This window comes from Delphinapterus leucas, chromosome 18, assembly GCF_059928025.1.
Source record: "Delphinapterus leucas isolate spDelLeu-1000000601 "Yukka" chromosome 18, BTC_Dleu_Yukka2, whole genome shotgun sequence".
NCBI classification, from domain to species: domain Eukaryota; kingdom Metazoa; phylum Chordata; class Mammalia; order Artiodactyla; family Monodontidae; genus Delphinapterus; species Delphinapterus leucas.
In genome coordinates this window covers 47,401,339-47,424,780 of record NC_143146.1, presented here as the reverse complement: position 1 = coordinate 47,424,780, position 23,442 = coordinate 47,401,339, and the positions used below count along the sequence as shown (strand labels likewise).

The 23,442-nt window shown below is 38.3% G+C and overlaps 1 non-coding gene across 1 annotated transcript; it reads left to right on the top strand.

Annotated features, from left to right (window-relative positions):
- The first annotated feature begins 3,619 nt into the window (after positions 1-3,619).
- LOC115803186 (U6 spliceosomal RNA) lies at positions 3,620-3,726 on the top strand. Its single transcript, XR_004023852.1, has one exon. It is a non-coding gene; the product is annotated as a U6 spliceosomal RNA (small nuclear RNA).
- The last annotated feature ends 19,716 nt before the right edge of the window (positions 3,727-23,442 follow it).

Sequence of the window (23,442 nt, the reverse complement as noted above, 5' to 3'; positions counted from 1 at the left end):
TTTTGTTTAATGAAATTTACTTTAAAAGTCTGCACTTATTCAACCTAAAATTGTTATTTGTACAATGATATTTGTATTAATTTTCAAAAAGCCAAGGTAAAGAGGTATTTTAAAGTGGTAAATAGTTCAGAATAAATCCAATGAATTTTAAAAAACAGTTATTGTACACCTATTTAGTGTTTATAATTGTGCTAAATTATTTCACATATATCTTTAGTCTTATAAAGAAGATATTATTAGCCAGGTTTTACAAAAGAGAAAACTTAGACTTACTGAGGTTAGGAAAATTTTTCAACGGCATAAGGCTGGTAAATGGCAGAACCACAACTGAAATCATAAACTGCAGTCAGTTTAATGAATGAAGATCTTAGTTTTCCAAGCAATTGTGTTTATGGGACCAGAATGTAAGTAAAGATACCTAGTTTTAAAAATAATCAGATTTATCACCTATCACTGCCCTAACGCTGCAGAAAAACAGCTCCAACATCTCAATGGCTTACAGCAATAAGCATTTGTACTTTTCATGCCTGGGTCTCTGTGTCAACTACAGTTTGATTGATCTTGGCTGGTCTCACTTAGATTCCTTTGGGCTTGGCTGGTCTCCAGCTGAAGGTCAAATTCAGGTCTATTTCTACATTTCTTCATCAGCCTGAGGCAAGAACTATCTAGGGCAGGTGGCAGAAGCAAAAAAGACTAAACCAAGTGGAAGCAAAGAGCAACACATTTAAAGCTTCTGCTTGCTTTCACATTTCATTGGCCAAAGCAAGTCACATGGCCTGGTCCAAAGTCAAGTAGGCAAGGAATTACATTTCACCAAATGGACTATGTGAGGTACTACAAAGTTACATAGTAAAAGGCATGAATGTATAAACCCATAATACAAAGATAGTGAAAAATTGGTAATCATGATACAATCTACTACAGCATTCATACAACTGGTCTTTGAGTTCAAGGAGCAATCTTGGATCTAGTTACTTAAAGACAAAATAAAAGAAGTAGAGCAACCCTTTTAAAATAAATTTATTGACAAAAATGCTTATTTTGAGATGTAAGTTTACATATAAACTTAAAGATAAGTGTATACAACTGTTTTAAGAATATTATTAAACAGAATGTTTCAGAAATAGAAGCTGGCAGTTCCAAAGTTCCCATATCCAAAGAAAAATTGATTATCAGCAAGAGTCATTTTTAAATCTGTCATATCAATAGCCATTAGCTACTAAAATTTATCATAAGATGTTAGTTTACAGATCTCACCAGTAGAAAGATATTAAAAATCAATGCAAAAATAATAAAATGTGGGCTTCCCTGGTGGCGCAGTGGTTGAGAGTCCGCCTGCCGATGCAGGGGACACGGGTTCGTGCCGCGGTATGGGAAGATCCCACATGCCGCGGAGCGGCTGGGCCCGTGAGCCATGACCGCTGAGCCTGCGCGTCCGGAGCCTGTGCTCCGCAACGGCAGACGCCACAACAGTGAGAGGGCTGTGTACTGCAAAATAAATAAATAAATAAGTAAAATAAAATAATAAAATTCTATTTAATATGTGGGCTCAAAGAAGGTATTCAAATTCATGAGTGTAGAAATAGGAAATATCTTGATAAGGTTGTTTATATTGCAGTGTTTCTGAAAAAAATAAGAAAGCTACAATTTATAAAAGATGGCCAAAGATCTTGGGTAAAAATTTTAAATGCTAGAAATAAAGTGAAAAAGAAGAAAACACATATACAAAACTACTTAACCATTTTCTTTACTACAGAGACATTACTATTTTTAAATACTAGGAAATTAGTTTAAATTTTTAAGAGGTTGGGATCATTATGCTGTTTAGCAACATGTATTCACTTTAGAAGCACACACCAATGCCATGCTATTAAAGATAAAGAAATTAGTCCACTTCCAATTCTTTCCACCTCCTGATATTTTTTTAATAGATCTTTATTGAGTATAATTGCTTCATAATACCGTGTTAGTTTCTGTTGCACACAAAGTGAATCAGCCATATGCATAAACATGTCCCCATATCCCCTTCCTCTTGAGCCTCCTTCCCATCCTCCCTGTCTCACCCTCTAGGTCATCACAAAGCACCAAGCCTATCTCCCTGTGCTATGCTGCTGCTTCCCACCAGCCAACTATTTTACGTTCAACAGTGTATATAGGTTGATGCTACTCTCACTTAGCCCCAGCTTCACCCTCCCACCCCATGTCATCAAACCCATTCTCTATGCCGACCTATTTATTCCTGCCTTGAAACTACTAGGTTCATCAGTACCATTTGCTTTGTTTTGTTTTTTTTTTAGATTCCATATATATGTGTTAGCATATGGTATTTGTTTTTCTCTTTCTGACTTACTTCACTCTGTATGACAGACTCTAGGTCCATCCACCTCACTACAAATAACTCAATTTTGTTCCTTTTAATGGCTGAGTAATATTCCATTGTATATATGTGCCACATCTTATTTATACATTCATCTATCGGTGGACACTTAGGTTGCTTCCATGTCCTGGCTATTGTAAATAGAGCTGCAATGAACATTGTGGTACATGACTCTTTTTGAATTATGGTTTTCTCAGGGTATATGCCCAGTAGTGGGATTGCTGGGTTGTATGGTAGTTCTATTTTTAGTTTTTTAAGGAACCTCCATACTGTTTTCCATAGTGGTTGTATCAGTTTACATTCTCACCAACAGTGTAGGAGAGATCCCTTTTCACCACACCCTTTCCAGCATTTACTGTTTCTAGCTTTTTTGACAATGGCCATTCTGACCTGTGTGAGGTGATACCTCATTGTAGTTTTGATTTGCATTTCTCTAATAATTAGTGATGTTGAGCATCTTTTCATGCACATCTTGGCCATCTCTATGTCTTCCTTGGTGAAATGTCTGTTTAGGTCTTCTACCCATTTTTTAACTGTATTTTTTGTTTTTTTTGATATTGAGCTCCATGAGCTGTTTGTTTATTTTGTAGGTTAATCCTTTGTCTGTTGCTTCATTTGCAAGTATCTTCTCCCATTCTGAGGGCTCTCTTTTTGTCTTGTTTATGGTTTCCTTTGCTGTACAAAAGCTTTTAAGTTTAATTAAGTCCCATTTGTTTATTTTTGTTTTTATTTCTGTTACTCTAGGAGGGGGGTCAAAAAAGATCCTGCTGTGGTTTATGTCAAAGAGTGGTTTTCCTATGTTTTCCTCTAAAAGTTTTATAGTGTCTGGTCTTACATTTAAGTCTAATCCATTTGGAGTTTATTTTTGTGTATGGTGTTAGGGAGTGTTCTAATTTCATTCTTTTACATGTAGCTGTCCAGTTTTCCCAGCACCACTTATTGAAGAGGCTGTCTTTTCTCCATTGTTTGTTCTTGCCTCCTTTGTCGTAAATTAGGTGCCCATATGTGCATGGGTTTATCTCTGGGCATTCTATCCTGTACCATTGATCTATATTGCTGTTTTTGTGCCAGTACCATACTGTCTTGATTACTATAGCTTTGTGGTATAGTTTGAAGTTGGGGAGCCTGATTCCTCCAACTCCATTTTTCTTTCTCAAGATTACTTTGGCTATTCAGGGTCTTTTGTGTTTCCATACGAGTTGTAAGATTTTTTGTTCTAATTCTGTGAAGAATGCCATTGGTGTGCTCGCTTCGGCAGCACATATACTAAAATTGGAACGATACAGAGAAGATTAGCATGGCCCCTGCGCAAGGATGACACGCAAATTCGTGAAGCGTTCCATATTTTTAGAACCTAGGGGTAAGACAGGAATAAAGACGCAGACCTACTGGAGAACGGACTTGAGGATATGGGGAGGGGGAAGGGTGAGTTTTGACAGGGCGAGAGAGAGTCATGGACATATACACACTAACAAATGTAGTAAGGTAGATAGCTAGGGGGAAGCAGCCGCAAGGCACAGGGATATTAGCTCGGTGCTTTGTGACAGCCTGGAGGGGTGGGATAGGGAGAGTGGGAGGGAGGGAGACGCAAGAGGGAAGACATATGGGAACATATGTATATGTATAACTGATTCACTTTGTTATAAAGCAGAAACTAATACACCATTGTAAAGCAATTATACCCCAATAAAGAAGTTTAAAAAAAAAAAAAAAAAGAATGCCATTGGTAGTTTGATAGGGATTGCATTGAATCTGTAGATTGCTTTGGGTAGTATAGTCATTTTCACAATATTGATTCTTCCAATCTAAGAACATGGTATATTTCTCCATCTGTTTTTGTCATCTTTGATTTTTTTCATCAGTGTTTTATAGTTTTCTGAGTACAACTCTTTCACCTCCCTTAGGCAGGTTTGTTCCTATCCACCTCTTGATTTTTAAAAAGATTGTATTCAATTACTTCTTTGTGGTATATAACATTTACATCTTCCTACCACCTCTCACACTGTCTCAAGTCAGCCATGCTGACCCTCTTATTATTTCTCATCCCTGCCAAGATCATCCCTGCCTTGGGTTCCTTTTACTTATTTCTTCCTCTTCCTAGCATACTCTTCCTCAAATATCTGCCAGGCTGGCATCTTCTCATTAGTCAGGTCTCAGTTCAAACCTCACCCTCCCTGAGAGGCTTCCCTGACCACTGACCCTCAAGATACTCAACATATCACCATGTTTAATTTTCTTTAGAGCATTTATCACTCTCAGAAACTCCCTTGTTCAGCACTTTATTTTCTGTCTTCCCACAGAATCATGTAAATTCCATGATGGCAGGAATGTTTTGTTTACCACTTCTATTCAGGACTGTGACACTTTAGAGGAAATCTGTTCTTCTCTCTAGATTGGAGAAGACTTGTGTCATATCCCAGCAGACTCTCTTGTCTCAAGCTAAGCCTGAAGGATTTTAGAGTTTTGTTTAATATTTTGCAGTTAGAGCTTGCTTCTTTATCCTCATTGCACTGATGACAGTTTTTAAATAGTTAACCTCTATTTTTCTTTTTGTTGCTATTCCAGGTTTTGATGCATTCCAAGAGAGGAAATTTAACTAAAATCCTTCCACACCAACATCACCAATTTGCATTCTGCAAACACTGTAAATATTTTAATTTTCCTCTTGAATTTGTTTGTATGAGACCAAACTTAAAAGGAAGAAATGATGATGGAAGCTAAATAGTGGGAAGCACCACTGCCATTGTGAGTTGCAGATGCCTTTGGGAGTCTGATAAGAACAAATGACAGGCAGACCTTTATAGGCAGACTCATAAATGCTGTCACCTGAAAGCCCATTCATGGACTCCTTTAAGGACCACAGACCCCACATAATGTGGATTTCCAGTCAGATTTCTCTACATTAACATTTGAACTTCTCAACATATACATAATAAATTTTCCAATAATCTGAATTATTCAAGTCAAAATAAATTCTGCTGTACCCCGCCAGGAATCATCTATCTAATTGATAATATGTTAATATTGGTAAAAGTATTAAGAATAGTTCCTGGCACATACAGAGCACCCTATTAGCATTTGATAAATATATTAAAGTAAAACTGTTTTGAACTAACCCCCACTCTCTTCTTAGCTGTTCAAAATATATTACTGTTACATGGCATAATTACTAGTGAAACAAAATATATGTCCTGGCAACTATATTCCAAATGCATAAGACTATGATAAAAAGAGCATGAACTAAGCTGTCACAGAGTTGTGAGGGATTTTTATGCTGTGATGTCAAGGACGGGGAGAAACCCAACCAGCAACTACCTAGATGTTTCCAAACCCTTCCCAAGACTCCAAGAGTGTGAGCTTCTGCCGTTCCGAGTCCAGGGGGGGGTTGATTTCTCTGCTTTAATTCCAGGCAGTCATGGTGATAGTAAGTACCAGGGAGGTCAGGTGGTTATAGAGCAGTGACATAATAAGAGTAAGTGGAGTAGCAAGGGACCAGCAGTCCCTGGAGGCCCTCTTGTGCATGCAATATGATTAATCAGTTTCTCTAAAAGTAATATTCTTTCCATCAATTACATACTTTGTAGGACAAAAACCTCCCAAATTACTCCCAGACTTTCCCCAAAGTGAAGGTAATTGGGTACCCCCCTTTTTTAAAAGGTGCACATTTTGTTCCTAATTATAATGTCATTACCATAAGGTAAATGTCCTATTGCCAAGGCAACAGGAATGGGGTAACTTGCATCAGTGGGGAAACTTGGATTAAGAACTTGAACTCCATTTGGTCAGAGGACTTCTTGTATTGACTGCCTTCACACTTGGGTTAAAGTACTGCAAATCCTTCTGCAATGGAGCCATTCCTTCCTAGTCTTGTCTCTCATTCCTCCAAGTCTGGGGGACCTGTACAGATTTGCTCCTCTGACCCACACCTCTTCAACATCTCTCCACTTTTTAAAGAAATTTCTAAAATTTTATCTTCTTATATAAAAAAAAATTTAGGCCCATTGTTGAGTTTTACCTTTAAAAAATTGCTTATTTCATTTTTTTCAATTTGTATACTGCTATTAGAATATAGTATTCTTGAAGAATAATGATACTCTCCTTTATCATAATTCTTATACAAAACTATAAAATGATGTCCAAACTTGGAATTTCTTCTCAATCTACACAGTGACATTCCCCTAACCTAACACAATTCCTGAATACAAAAGCACATCTTTTGACCACTGTAGACATCTTTATTCTTTTTCTTTGTTCAATTGTTTCCCATGGGCAAAAAATCCTGAAGTTTCTTCCAAGATGGGTTAATGTATTCTCAGGTGGCAGCTAGGATGTTGACCATAGCACCAAGCCAAAGGAGCCTTTTCTATATATCCTTAGGTCATGAAGCTTCTATGTCTCTATGTGCCTATGCTATCCCTCTGACTGTCAGTCATTTGAGGTTACTGCATTAATATGCAATAGAGATATAAGAGGGATTTTTAATTGCCAGATGCACTAGAACTAGATTGTATCCCGGTCCAATTAATTCCCCCTTGAGCCCATCTTTATACAATAATATTTGACCTGTGTAATCCATGTGAAATTCGGCAATACTGGCAACCTCTCTACCAGAGATGTTCCCACTACTAGTAGAGCACAGAAATAATGCAAAAGAAGCCACTATGTTTAGCTATACAAAACTCAGCAATGACCACACACTGCACCCACCACATGTAAGTGCACTTTCTATATTCACAAAGACCCTACTACAGCATGGCAAAAGAATAGAGCTAAGGCACTGTCCGCATTTTTAGATGATCCATCCTACTCTTTTTATTCCTTCAAATACAGTGTTTTCTACCATATTTATTCAATTGTCACAGAAAACTAATGCAAGTATAAATGTAGCCAGCCATAAGAAATAAATAAATGCCCAACAGCCAATGTAGATTATGTATTAAGATGTGGGTTATATCAAGGCAGGTTATTTCTGCAGGGACTTCATTCCCACAAATCCTCAAGCATATATGGTGTTACACAACAGATTGCTCTGCCAGGGCTTCTGCCTCTGAATTCCAGGTGTGCTCAATTTTGCATCTGTTACTTCACAAACATTGGACTTGAGCAGCAAACCATATGGCTTCCCTTACTGGATCAACTTTTTATCACAAATATGCACCAATTACCAGTACAGAGGCTGTGCCATCTGAAAATGCCAAGAGTGAGTGGTGTTGGGTTGGGTGCATAGACATAACTCAGCATGAGTTTACAGCAGCCCTGAATGTACTGTCTGGTGCTTCCCAGCTGACCCTGATCTATGGTATCTGGATAACAAATGTGCACATTTAGAATATTCTGTTCAGTTATAGCTCTGTGCTGGGAATCAAACAAGTTACAAATAGCCCCAAGTCCAAATACAGTAGCGACATGCAGTAATGGTGTCATTATCAGGCAATAATTCTATGCCTATTACTGACTCCTACTAGTGATAAAAAGGGTAGCCTGTAGCAAAGTGGCCACTCACAGACACTAGCAAGGGGATAGTAAATTACACTTAGTGTCATGATTCTATCCTCAATTAGCTCTGAGTATAAATGTGAGTCTGTGTGTGTGTGCCTGCGTGTGTATGTGTATACGTCTGCATGTGTGCATGTCTGTGTGAAAGTCATGTGTCTGGTCACTAATTCCCTGGCAAAGAAAAATTAAGTAAAATAAAAAGGGAATGTTCATTTTTAGAATCATTTTCTGGCATTGCCACGTCACAAGTTACAATGAAGTGTGTTTTCACTGAACAACACTTCTTTTCATAACACAGTTATGGATCTCCAAACATTCCCTCAGGACAAGATGCTTCTTGAGAAGGGAACTCTCTGAAAGCCAAAAATACGGAAATGTTCTTTTCTATATAGTTCTTCAAGCAATAGAAAGGTGTCTAGAGAAGAATATCTACTTGAAATTCCCAAGCAAGAAGAAAATAGAAATTTTTTGACCCTGCATATTTACAGCACCTTAAAAAAGACTTGTTAAGATCGTTATTATATCCCTCTTATCAAGGACTTATCATAAACCCTGCTTGAGGCAGTCTCAGATTATAAGGGTTTTACTATGCAAGGAAAACAAAAATTCCTGCTGTCCTACTGGTATTTTTATAAATTCCTCATTTATTTTACAGATCATAAAATGGTGACAGAGCAAACGTGTAAAAGACAGCCACAAATTTACATTTTTTAACAACATTCAAAAATCAGTCTAATTTTATAATGATTTTAAAAGCTTACAAACATTTAATACAAAGGGAAACAAGAGATCTGAAAGTTCAAAACTGGAGCAAAAGCTAACACTGCTGAAAATGTTAGTTGTGTTGTTAATCTAAGCTTCCAAGTCCTTTGACTGGCATTGCAAGCTTGGTGCTAATCAAAGCAACAAATAACATAGCACCAAAGTTTGCTTGGATCACTTGGCTTTCTCTGTTTATCTCTACTTCCTAGTGTGTGGTGAGGCTGGCTGTATCTCCAAGTTATTTACTTATGTGTTATCAACTTAGGCAATGAATTATATAGTCAAGAGCACCATATGCTTTCTTTCTTTTAGCCAATTGTATTGATTTAGTTCTTTCTCATTGGCAGATAAATTCAGCTTATGTAGCAGCAGTTATCCAGAAGGAACATTAATATGATCCACAAGATATAAGGAGCTTGCTTAAGCCTCCTGGACCATCCTTAAAATCTGACTTTGAGACTACTTTTTATTTGGCCAAGACAAAAATCTCACTAGCCTCACCTCGTTAATCTTGAATGCAATGTCACAATTTACAGTCTAGAGGCTTAACCTTAATAAGCACAGATCCAAACTTTATCAGAGAGACTTACATCATAAAAAAAATAGCCACTTATGTTTGAGGATCAAAGCCTTGACAGAAACTCATGACTCTCACCCAGGTAAACTCGTAAGGGGCAGCAGTGCTAGGACTCCTGAAACTGGAACTCCACCATAGGGAGCACATACAATATTGCTTTGTGACAAGTTGAGGTGGTCTCAATATTAATTGATTCTATTTGATTGTCCCACCTCCTGCCAACTTACTAATTATCATTTATTATGCAGGAATAGAGTGAACAGAATAGACTCTGGCTGTGTGGTGACCAAAATAATGAGTTAAACCAAGGGTTAAAGGGAAGAATTTGCTGTTATATCCTTAATAATAGATATCACCAAAGTTATTCAGTCATTAGAATTTAATAAATGTATATTTACACCATATCTTACTATTGCCTTATTCCAAAATTTCTAAATGTACCATTCATTTACCGGAACAGACAAATTTTCTCCCTATTCACCTGGCTTGGTCACTAATTCCTTCTAGCAAAGAGCTGAAGAATCATAAACATTCTGCTGCTTCCAACATAGCTGACTCTTCTGTTTCTAAATTAGAAGAGATATTATCTCACACAGGCATTTGAACTCCATGAAATCGATATAATACTGTATGTCTTTGGCATTCTCAATGGGTACGTCCTCAGAACTCTACGATCCTCAAAATTATGAACTCCATTAATTGAGATGCAGATGCTGGGAAGCTGGCTAGGCTTCCTAACCAGTAAATTGAATTCATCCAATTTCCAGGCTAGTAGCCATGTGACTCAAATTCACATTTTTGTTTTCAAGGGGTATATCATTTAATGTCTTTAGGAAGTAGGTATGTTTTTCCTTATTCCATCTATGGACATTTGGATCCCTTGAGGAATGTCAGAACTATAAATACTAAACTTACTAATGCCAACAATTGCAAAAATCCTAAACTTAATGTTTTTTGCTTTTGATAAGAGCAAATAGCATTTTTAGTATTAAGGCAATAATAAATTAAACCTGATGTTATGTTTAATTAAATGTTGAGTAAAGTTTTATAGATTTCTATTGAATACCAAAATGTAACCCTTCATGTTTAACATGTGTATGTATGTAGATCCATATGGTATTTTTCTACAATGCTTTGGAATCTTTATTTATTTCTTTTTTTGGCCTTGCCATGCAGCATGCAGAACTTCCTCAACCAGGGATCAAACCCGTGCCCCCAACATTGGAAGCACAGAGCCTTAACCACTGGACCACCAGGGAAGTCCACCTTGGAATCTTTTAAAATAATCTGCAAAGTAAGAAGTAAATAAGGGTCAACTATAAGTTACAGTGAAGTGGAATGAAATAGTTAATCACACGTAATTTTACCTACGGTTATGAAGTTAAAGGAAACAAAGAGAAAATAATCAAATAGATGATCATTAAAGAAATATAAAGGAAGGAAGAATTTTAGTGTAATATGTGCTAATAAAGTGATCAGAAAATAAAAACAGATTTATCAAAGATAAAAGAACTGAACAAAAAAATTAATGCACTTAAAATTCCAACCATCAAATGATTAAATAATCAGGCTGTTATTGTTAAGAATCCAGCTTTTCAAATATGGTGATTCAGTCTTCAACAAGAAATGAAGATTTATGAGCTGATGCCCTTAGTAACAGTTTAGTATTTCCCAAAGTTCTGAGGCCAATAGTAGTTCTCATGTGAAGACTTAGCTCTACCTCAATAGCTGTTCTCTTCTTCTTCATTAATATTTCCTTCTTCCAAATTTTTTTTAGGTACCTGCCTGCCCAGATAATGTCATCCTTCTGGCCTCCCTTGTAGGTAGGTGTGACCATAGGCCTATGGCACAAAAGTCAAGTGGCAGTTTCCAAATGCTCTTTTAAAGAGTCATCTAATCTCACCATTTACCCTGTTTTTACTTCTTTCTTCTTGATGTTTTCTGGAGTGCTAATGTGATAACAGAAGCTGGACTAACCATTCTGGACCATAAGGTGACCTTAAGAATGAAAGATATGAATGGTAGAGCAAATCAGAAGAAATCCACCTCCTGGTACAATACCAGTCTTGAACCTCTAGGCTTAAAACTGTTGATAATTTGTTATTTGGATAGTGGTCTCAAGTAAGTGCATGAACCTTGTTTAGGAAAAGAGGCCAGGCCTACAAAATTGGCTTTCTCATCAATATCTCTGCCTTCTATAAGAAATCCGTCTACCAGCCTGCACTTTTAGGCTCTCTTCCAGTGACTCATTCTGGTAAGAACCTGACTTGCTCTGGCCACGTTTACCTATTGGGTAGAATTAACACGAGGAGGATCGCTGTTCACTCATGGCCCAGTCTCTTGGCTCTGTCCACCTGAAAACAATGGACATCTACTCTCAACCTCCAGGCTCTGAAGAAAGAATAAGTCAGGCTCCTCCCTTGCTCCTATAGTTGGATAGGCCACTTCAAGACAGTGTGGATGGAACAGAAAGACCCATTTTAGGCTCAGAGCCAAGGCCAATTCTACAATTTAGCTAAACTATGTATGAATAGGGCAGTTACTTTAATCCCTATCCTGCCCTGTTGTTACCGTTATCAATTTTAGGCCTTGAGAAGAGAGGTGAGTAATGAGACCACCCCAGCAATGATATTTTGAGCTTCTCCTCAGTGTATCAGTGCAAAGTCAAATCGGGAAGTGGTCCTTAATACTCCAGTTCTATATATTTGTCCATTTTAAGTAACTATGATTCTAAAAAATATGTTCTTTTTTTCTTCTTCCTCTTTGGGTCTGCGGTTTTAAAAAATATATCCAATAAAACAGCACACACACACAAATCATCACCTCTCTATATATTAGTGATCTAAGCTTGAAAAAAAAAGAATCGCAATATTGTACCATTTTCAATCCACTGAGCAATGTCTTCAACAATGAAAATAGGAATGTAATGCTCAAGGAAACAAGAGTAAACTCCAGGTATTTGGCATTTTTTTGAGTGTGGAATCTTAGATATTCCTAAGAAAAGTGCCAGGGAATAAGCTTTACACAACCAAGCGCAGTTAGATGTTATCATGCCCCAGTACATCTACTGCACAGATAAGGAGGTCCGTACCATTGCGGCAGTATCATGCCAACCTGTATCAGAGCCTGAGGCAAAGGAAAAAATCAGTTGTCCTGGGCTGTCTTTATTTAAAATTTTATTTAAAATCTAAAGTTTTGATATTTTGTTCATCGTGGATTTTTTTGTCCTACTTTTGGTTTAAATATTTTCTTGGGACATTATTTATCTCTATTGCTCCTCCTTACATTTGGCACCCAAAACAAAATTGGATGAGGATAGATAAAAGGGTCTTGGGGTCTCATCCTAGTCCTAGCCCTGCATTTCAGAGTCCTGCACTGGCTATCTGTGTGACTTCTGCCAAGTTTATCTGCATTTCTGGACCTTAGAATATCTGAGATGAGTCACCAGCTGATGCTTCCTTGCTTCACGTTATTATTTGACAATAGGAAAAGCCTGTGCCATGCATGATGCCTGAAGAGTTGACATTAAACAACATAAAAGCAGTCTTGCTGTTGTCCTCAAAAATACAAGCCCCTACCTTCATGAGGCAGGCTCATAACAGAGTTGGTCCAGCCATCCTTGAGGTAGATGCCACATGGACATGTCAAAGAGCTGCAAATGGGGTGAATACTCAGTTGTGAACCCCTTTGGAGGATTTTTCTTCTTTTTAAAAAGAAGGTACACAGAACTACTAAAACCTGCAAATATTTAATAAGAACCAGTATCTCTGCTTTGCCTGCTTCCAATTACACAGTATCATCCTAGCGCCAGTCTGGGGTTTCTTACATGCACTGATGCTTAAAGCACAGCCATAGCAAAAGCTGGACTGACACTCTACTTTGCCTTTAGCAATTGCTCAGTGTTCTGTTTTATTTTATTTGGTTTTTGGTTGACCACACTACAAGCCCGTCCTGCAGCGACAGCAAACATGGTTCCCTTCCAGGAGACCCACAAGACCTCTCTAGCGATCTTCATACTCTCTGCCTGGTGGGGAACAAAGATGGGACGAACTTCTTACAAGGAGTCACCACAGACACACACTGAGAGGCACGTTCCTCCTCCCAGGCTGAGTGCCGTCTGCAATGCTGAGATTGTCGGCAAAGAACAACGGGTATCTTTAGAGATAAAAGCATTACCTAAATGCAAGATTTTGTCAGGTAATGACCTCACGATTTTCACCGTATCTCACAATTGCTGTCTGGTGGTGATTATAGGGTAGGGAGCAGTGTGTTTCTTGGAAAGATCCAGATTAGGCCTGGGAGGGAGGTAAGTTGTCTGGCAGGACTGACATGCAATGAAAGATTATAAAAACCTGGTTTCTCCAGTCTGACAATGAGTATGGTTAGAAAGGAACTTAATTGCACCATTTAAGATTAGGAAAGGTACAAGGGGAACAAAGTTATCAATTCCAAGCTTAAAATGCCATCGCACAATATGAGAATAAGTACTCATATGAATGGCACAGCAAGAAAATTTAAAAACCAATAAAATGAAATACTTCTGCACACAGTGGAATTCAGTGCTGCAGGAGATCAGAGTCAAATGCAGCAGCTGTATTTTAAAAGGAAGCTGAATAATTTTATGACCACTATAAAAGAGGAGACAGGCTTAAATTGCTACAGGAGGTTAGAAATGAGGAAAAACTTCATAACTACAAAAGTCATAAGACCTGTGTGTAGGCTTAGTCAGAGTATTTTGATTTGCCACATTTTCTTTAGCTTTACCAGGATTTGTCACTCCTATTAGCCAAACCAGAAACTGTTCAACCTCAAAGCCCATGACCTTTTGCTTTGCTCTGTGTGGCTCACCATCTTTTGTCTTCCCCATTTGTAACATTACCAAGGCATTTATCACAGACTCCCTGGTGATACCTCCCTGGAAACACGTCCACCAAAGTGACTGGCCAGATGCTGTTTACTTTGCACACAGATTTCTGAAAGCTACTTTACGTCTTCAGTCTCTCCTCCACTTCAAGTCACATTATAGCCCTGAGGAGATACTGGGAGCAGACTCCAAACTACACCCAGAAATGCCATTAGATTTCAAATCAGTTGCTTTAACCTCTTATGCACCACAGACCACAATAATCCATCAGACGATGCAGGTTTAACCACATTCTGCCTCTCCCCAGTAGCCAACAATAGGCTTTTAGATAAATTAGGATTTTCATTCTGTTGACTGTGTATTGCTTCACACTCCCTACGGGATCATTTCTTGGATGGTGGCACCCTGAAATAATCCCTTGCATTGGTGTAGCACTTCAGAAGTTACGGCATATTTCTGTATCCATATCATTTGATAATCATAGAAGCTCACTATGAAAGTCAGGGTAGGGCAAATATTAACATAGCCTGTTGAAAAATGAGAAATCAAGCTTCATTTCTGCTCAAGCGCTTATACTTTCTGATTCCTGGTCCTTTTCAATACAAAAGATGACTTACTATAGCTAAGAAAGCTGGCCATTTTATTCACAAATCTCCCTCCTTCCTCTGCCACTTTACTTAAATGCTCTACCACATCTAGAATGGTCTGCTGTTTCTTTCTATAGCTTTAGTTTACTAAATGCTATTTACTCCATGAAAACAACCTTTATTCACTTAAAATAATCTCATACCCCAAGCAATTATCCCTAATACACACATTTCTCTAGGCCTCTTTCCCTAGTCTTCTGAAAAATCATGTTTGCATCCATAAAATACCCAGGAACAGATAAGGTGAATCAAATCCACAATGTTAGTCATTTTATATGCCTCACAAATTCAGGAACATCTTCCATATGAGTGTTCATATCTTCTTTAATTTATTCAATAAATATTTGAGCATTTTCTATGTTCCAAGACACTGAGGATATGTAGCAGAGAATGAAACAGACTAACATCCCAGACCTTATTGAGCTTAGAGTCTAGTGGGGAAGGCAAACAGTAAACAAAGTAGCTAAGGAATTTATAGAAGTGATAGAGTCTAAAAAATATAAATTCGGTAAAGAAGGAAAAAAGTGTCAGGATGGAGGCAAGTAGATAAAATTTTGATAAAGTGGATAAGGCTTCACTGAAAAGATGGACTTTTGAGTGAAAATCAATGAAGCAAAAGAGATAGCCATGTGACTATCTGAGGGAAGAGTATTTCATATAAAGGAACAGCAAGTGCAAAGGCCCTGAGGTGGAGGTCTGACTATGTGTTTCAAGCAAGAACAAAGAAGCCTGTGTGGTCAGAGTGGAATTAAGGAGGACATAGTGGTAGAAAGTAAAGTCAGAGAGACACTAGAATGATAATAATATAGGGCCTGGTAGGAGATGGAGACCATGTGTGAAGAGAATGATATGAACTAAGTTATACTTTACAAGATATCTATCTGATTGGTTGAAACTAGGCCAAAATGGGCAAGAGCAGAAGAAGGAAGATCATTTAGGAGTCTATTGCATTAATGCAGGCAAGTGACTCAGGAGTCATAGTGAATGTGGTAGGAACGGGATAAATTTAGGATATATTTTGAAAGTAGAATCAGTTGATTTTATGACAAATTATACATAGAATACCAGAGAATGAGTGGAGTCGGGGATAACACAAAGATTTTGGCTAGAACAGGTAGGCAGATGAATTTTCTATTAATGAAGATATGGAAGGCAAGTGTAAGAGCAGATTTGGAGGTGGGGAATATCAGCAGATCTACTTGAGAAATGTTAAGTGTGTGATGTCTATTAGACATTCCTGTGGAACCTCAAGTAGCATTGTGTATATGGAATATTTGGATTCATTTGGATTTTGAAGTTCAGAGAAGAGGCCCAGGCAGGAGACATAAACATAGGAATTAATAAGCATGTAGGTGGTAAAGATAATATTTAGAAATGAAACAGGATGAGATCCCCTGGGGAGTGGGAGAGAAGGCTTAGAAAAGAGAAAAAGTTTAAGGAGTGAGCCTTGCACATTTCAACATGCAGAAATTGGAGAGACAAAAAAAATGGTAAAGATATATCTAGAAAAGTAAAAGAAAATCTAGGTAAATGTGGCATCTTAGAAGTCAGGTGAAGAAAGTATTTCAAAGACAGAGTGATAATCTAAGTCAAATGCCTCTGATAGGTCAAGCTAAATATGAGAAATAATCTTTAGATTTAGCAACAAGGAGATCATTGGTGACCTTGTTAAGAATGGTTTCACTGGTATAGTGGGGATTAAAGGATAATTTAAGTGGATTAAAAAGAGAGAGGAGAAGAGTAATTGGAAACAGAAAGTCAGCAAACATAGATAACTCTTTCAAGGGAAAATGGGATCATACCTAAAGGAGGAAGTAGTGACATGAGAGGGTATTGTTTTTTTAATATTGGAAAAATAAGGACACAATTATAATCTAATTGGAATAATCCAATTTAAGGAGGTTTGGCGAGCTACAAAAAAAGGGGGAGAATTGCTGAAGTGTTGTCTCTGAGTAGGGAAGGCAGGATAGGCTCTAATCATTCAAGGAGTGTTTAGCCTTAGCCAGGAATATGAAGTTCACTTACAGCAAGAGAAAGAAGGTAGAATTGAGATAAAGGTAGGTGATTAGAGCATGTGGAAATTTCTTCTGATTGCTCTTATTTTACCAATGAAGTAAAAAGCAGCATTGTTAGGCCAGAGTTAGAATGGGATGGGGGTGCTTGGGATGATTGAAAGAGAGGAGGTACATAGCACGAATCTAGGAGACTGGGAGAATGAATGGATTGGTAGGATGGCTGGCAGCCTTAAATTCTGCCTTGAAAGTAATGATCATGTGTTTAAAGTGAAAACAATCATCGTGAGTTTGATTTTGTCTCACTTGTACCAGCTGCCTGGATTCAGTCACAGAAGTACTCAAAAGCTTGTTTTAACCAAGGTTGTGATTTAGCCAAGTATAACAAAGGGAAAGGGAACAAGGGAGTTGAGGGTACAGTAGGCCCTCCATATGCATGGGTTCTGCATCTGGGGATTCAACTAACTGCAGACTGAAAATTTTTCTTGTTTTAAATTCCAGAAAGTTCCAAAAAGCAAAACTTCAATTTGCTGTGTGCCAGCAACTACTTACATAACATTTACATTGTATTAGGTATTATGAGTAATCTACAGATGATTTAAAGATACAGGAGGATGTGTGCAGATTATATGGAAACACTACTCCATTTTACATAAGGAACTTGAGCATCACCTGATTTTGGTATCCCGGGGCGGTGAGGGGGGTTCTGGAACCAATCCCCTATGGATACTGGATTTTGACGGATGACTGTATTTGCAGATGACAAGTGAATGAGTATAATGATTGGCCATAGATTTCAAACTAGATAAGAGGTTAGGAGAGGAGGTTAGGGATTTAGAGAAAGTGAAAAAGTAGTAGGAACGGGGCGGGGGTGGGGTGTGGCGGGAGTGAAAAATGGTTGCAGTTGAGGTAACTGAGGAAGCAAACTGGGAAGAAGGGGTGGGGTTGGTAATCAGTTAATGAGATGATTGAGGTAAAATGTGTTTGGATAATAAAAAGATCAAGATTATAGCCATAGGAGTGGTTGGCTGAGGTCCAATGAAGGCTAAGAAACTGGGAGTGCAGAGGACTGACTGGAAAGGTGATTTGTGTGGACTTGTAATCACTAAGCATGTGGCATGAGTGGTACTGGAGTGAGGAGTAGTAAGATAAATCCTCAAGGGATGCAGCATACTAGCCAAAGGGATGGATGGGACAGTGGATGGTGGCAACAAAAGATGTAGCAGGTGATACTGTAGTCTGATGACAGGGGGGTAAAAGTTGAGTCTATTTAAGGAAGAGGAGGGTAGACAGAATGATCTGAAAGTGGTCAAAATGAAACAGCCTAATCCATCTCATCCTTTTTACAAGGAATGTGGGAGATAAATGCTATATTTGAGGGTGTCCAGGGGAAGTAAGCCAGGCTTTAGTTAGACAAGAAAAATGAAAGGAACTTTGACAGAAGAGGTTGAGAATATAGGGATGTTTTTGCAGTTGACCATTTGTTCCAGAAAAGTTAACATGGTTCAGGAGCTAAGAAGTGAGGCAATGAGTATGAGAGTCTGGAATGACTTGGGGTCCCTGGGCTTCTTGTGGTAACTGACCTGAACAGGGGTGAAAGGCATGGTGAGGTTAGTCCTCATGGCTTCAAGGCTGTGAGCTCTCTCATCCTTATAAGTGGGCTCTCATTCCAGCGAGTGAGCTCTTGTTCAGGAACTTCAAGAGTTCTAGACTCTTAATTGTGGAAATGTGGAAGTTGCAGAGGGGCAGTCTTATTCTTAAGGCACAGCTAATCTCCTAAACCCTGCTGCTGTGGCCTGCAGAGGAGTGGCTGTCCGTAGTGTTCTGACGCCTTCTTGACTTCTGTCAGTAAGGCTCCGAGGCTGCAGAGACTGCAAAGGCAAGAGTGAGCCCTCCTTCTGGTGTCCACCTCCCACTACAGCGGTAGCCAAGGTCGTCCAAAGAGAGCAAAATAGCTGAGGTGGCTTGTGGAGAGTTTTAAGGAAAACCCTAACCATACATCCACATATATTTGTTTCATTAGAGTACATATATATATTTCATTCATTAGAGTATATGAAATATTTACCAAAAAAAATTTTTTTGAAGGAAGGAATATTGAGAAGCCTACAGCTTCAAAGGAGATTTAGCTGGTCTCCTTTGGTTATTATTATTTTATTTTTTTTCTGAGTGTTAACACATCAAGCTCAACCTGAGGAAACAAGGGTTTGGTAGTAAATTCCATATGTTTCCCAGATAGGGTTGCTAGGTAAAATACAGGATAACCAACTAAATTTGGATTTTAGATAAGCTATGAATAATTTTTCAAAATATAAGTATGTCCCATGCAATATTTCTCTTTATTGTATTTTTATTTGCTATATTTGACAATCTTACCCCAAGGGAATTTTAGAAAATTAATAGAAATGTTCAGATGGCTAACAGTGGTCTGTCTTAGAGTAACAAGGCCTGAATGCATATGTCTCAGAAACACTGGAAAAATTTTAAAGCCTCCTTCTCCCAAGTTACCCATTCTAGGTTTCCTGTGTCACCAACTGAGTCTGGAAGTATACAGCTAAAGCTGAAATAAGCCAATAGTCACCTAAGGTGCTTCCTCTCTGTTTTGCCCAATACACTCCATTATTCCCAACGTCCCCACAATTTCAAATGATGGTTTACAGAATGGAGAGAGAAACAGTACAAGAGATTGGATATGGTAACCATTAGAAGGTGGTTTCAACGAGATTCCATAGTCATGGGACAAAAAGGAGACATTCTTAGGGATGGTCCCCAGGACAACAACCCTATCCTGTTGCAGGCCTTTCACAGGACTGGCCTCCCCTGTGGGGTCTCTGGCATAGCTCTGGATAAATAAATGTTCTACATCTTTCCACCCTAACAGGTTTTAAAGAAAAAGAAAAAAATGGAAGATGGAAAAAATCTTTTCTAATGAAATGTTTCAAAAATTCCCAATTTAAATATAAAGAATTTAGAACAGCACATTAAGCTTGCCACCTGTGTTCCATTTACTTAGAGCAAAGATGATGTTCCCTGATTACTGAAGTTCATCAATGACCAGAGCACACCCTGTGTTATACTACCTACCGGTGAAAGTCACATGGGTGTCTGAAACATGAAAGAAATGCATTATGTTAAAATCTACTACCAATCCAGGAGGCAAGAGCCAGCTGGATAAATCAGAACAGATTTCAAATAATCACTCTATATGAACCTGCAAATTTATCCACATCGCTATCTCAAAAGCTAACATATTTCATGTTCTTTCTCATATTTAAATCTAGATAAATGAATTTCCAATATCCTTTGAGGATGTAGCTGTTGTTTAACACTGTGATTTCATATTTATACAGTTCTTCTCATTGTAGGATCTTAGACCATTTTGCCAGCATAATTCAGTATTAATAACCGTGAAAAAAACAATAATTTCAGCTACGGTATTCTACTGGGCAACTAATCAGGAACACATTTATTTCCCTGGGCATTTGGAAGTTCCTGTTTTAACCTCAAGGAGAAAAAGCAGCCAAATCTTCTGACCCCGCAGAGGAAAATAAAAATAATTAAGGCCAGCCAACAGGACGAAAGAGTGATGTTTCCAAACAAACTCCCCTTGTGGGAACCTCTAGAAAACCACTTTATATGTTTCAGGAAAGAAGAAATTGGTTTGGTAATGTGGTGACATTTTTTGACAACATTTATGTAGGAAAGGAAACCAAGATTATTGTATGGATTATACTACTTGGATAAGTTTGTATTTTTTGATTAACGTGGCAACTCCTCAAAATCCAACTATAAAAAATCAACTTGGAAATGTGTTTTTCTTGTGAATGAATGACTGGATGCAGCCTCTTCTATGAGCCCTGTACCTAGAATATTATATCCTCTCCCTTCACCCCAAAATCTTACTCTACCCAACAACATAGCCAGAATGGTTATTTGTATCACTGATAACTGATGCCTGATACAGAGAATGTTTGTTTCTAGAAACCTCAGTAACCTTTTCTCATCTCAATGGATAAATCCAATCCCATTTTATTTTTCTTACCTACACACCATTTACCTAATTCCATATCAAGCCAGCTTCCTCAGGTACTTACACAACCTTTTTCCCAATATTTAAATATAGGACCATAAGTAAAAAGGGGTTAGCACAAAGTACTAGTTCCTGAGTCAGGGAATAACCATTGAGAATTTAGTTTAAAACTGATAGAAAGGGGCTTCCCTGGTGGCGCAGTGGTTGGAGGTCCGCCTGCCGATGCAGGGGACGTGGGTTCGTGCCCCAGTCCGGGAAGATCCCACATGCCGCGGAGCAGCTGGGCCCGTGAGCCATGGCCGCTGAGCCTGCGCATCCGGAGCCTGTGCTCCGCAACGGGAGAGGCCACAGCAGTGAGAGGCCCGCGTACCACACAAAAAAAAAAGAAACAAGCAAACAAAAAAAACTGATAGAAAGAGCTCTATGCAAGAAAACAAGCAAGTGTATCTATTCTGTCTTGTAACCAAGAAAACCATCCTGTGTGTGTGTGAAAATTAGCTGTAAAACTTGGCAGATTCTTACCAGATGCAGAGATTGATTTTTAAGCAGTTGAAATAACTAGGATAAACAGGCCTCTTTAAATGACATTGTGCATGTCACCACCTTACAGCACAGTTTATTTTAGTTGATTTGCATATCGAAATTCTTGGTACTGCATCATTTGTCCCATTTTAAAATGAAATCTCCTCTTCAAAGTTTCTTTTACTTTCTTTTTTTTTTTCTCTTTTTGAATCCTCCACACATCAGACTTCCTCCCCCAAAACAGATGTCATTCACTCAAATCAGGTCACGAAACTGAAGAAGTAGCATGCTGGGAAGACAGACTGAGCACTGGACATCATTAGGCAATGCGGGATTAAGTACCTCCAGAAAGGAGTTGCATTTCCATGTCACAGTGGTCTGAGATGGATTTAGGACAAGACAAGGCAAGTAATAAGTACATCTGTTGAATTTCATGAATCCTACTAAATCAATTAGTTGCTAAGATATAAGAAGATTTTCTCTATCCTCTTCCTCACCCCCAGTTCTACATAGCCCAGGAAGTTATCAAGCACAGGGGACTGGAGTGATCTGCCAGCGCTCAGCTGCTGCAGGGGGCTCCTAAATGGAAAATTACTCTGATTGTGGCAGTACAATTTCAGATGGCAAGCACTGTCCATGATAGTGAACCTCTCTGCTAAAGCTCAGAAAAAGGCCGAAGTGTTTATCCCATTTTAAAGACACAATTAGCGCAAGTTTTTATCTCCACATCTGAAGAGCCTAAATCAGACTAGTGCCCCGTGAGCATTTCTGATGGAGAAAAGGAGAACGCAGTCCCACACTGGGTTAGTTCCTTTTTCTTTCCATTAACTGACTTTTTGAATAAGCAGCAATTAATCACCCTCCTCTGCCTACAAAGACAAAATTAGAGCTTTGTATGCTAACTCTATTTGATGAGTATTTAGGGTAAAGAAATAGCAATATAGTCAGCATCTTCAACATCAGAATAAGAGCTTATGCAGAGTGTCGTGAACAAGCAAATTTTTTTATCTCCACAGGAATTTTTCAGCACAAATCATTTTTTAAAAACCAGAAAGTTATTGAATCATCTTTGGAGGCGTATGAAGTACAAATGAATATATTTTTAGTGATTTCATAAAACAAGTGCAAAGAACACACAACAAAAATGCGTTGCCCATTAGTGTTACCATAAGAGTTTACACTTAATCCAAGCATTCTTCCGCTGCACTGGACCTTTTTGATGTTTTTTTATTTAAGTATTAGAGTACATTCACTCACTAAATATTTGTCCCTTGAGGCAGAATGTGATTTTTGAAAACTTTCAAAGCTCATATGGAAATTCTTCTCATCTGACGAATAAGAGCCCCCAAAGTGATCATGTTGAAAAACAATACTTCTTGGTAAGCACCATGTTTATCACATCCACTCAGTGAGGCAACATTTATGGACTGAGACATTGCCCTGTGTAAGGTGCCAAGATGGAGAGATACAAAGAAGAACACATGTGCACCCTACCCATTAAGGAGCTTAAAGTCTATTCGGGAGAGAAAAATAGATAACCTTGACAATTGCAGAATGCCTTTAATGACTTACAGAGAGAGCTGAGAGGACCCACAAAGGAATTATTAATGAGAGGACTGGTTAAGAATGTTGAATTTGATCTGGGCCTTGAAAGATGAGTAAAATTTTAACAGAGGAAATTAGTAATGGATGGGAATGGAAGTTCGTGTTAAGCAAATGTGAGAGGAAAGCCACAATACACAAGAAAGAGCAGAGTGTGTTTATGGTGCCACAAGTATCCTGTTGTAAGTTGTAAGTCTTATATGAAAAATAAGAGGCTAGAAAAGTAGAAATGTGGTCATCAAAAAATATACCACTGAATAGGACCTGAGAGAACATCTGATTCTACTCTCTTGCTTCATAAATGAAGAAACAAAAAGTAGCTAGCATAATTTGTAAGGTCCCAAGGATCACTAGATCTAGCCAGAACTGAACCCAAATCTTCTGTCAACCAGTTTCCTTTGCACCACTCCATGTGTAGGTTGGCATCACCTTCTGGAAGTCTGTCCTTGTAAGCAATAATGAGTGTGAAGTTGTTGAGCAGGAGAGTGATATGATCAGATATACATACATCAAGGAAAACTTTGAAAACAGTTAGAAGAGACTGGAGGGAGAA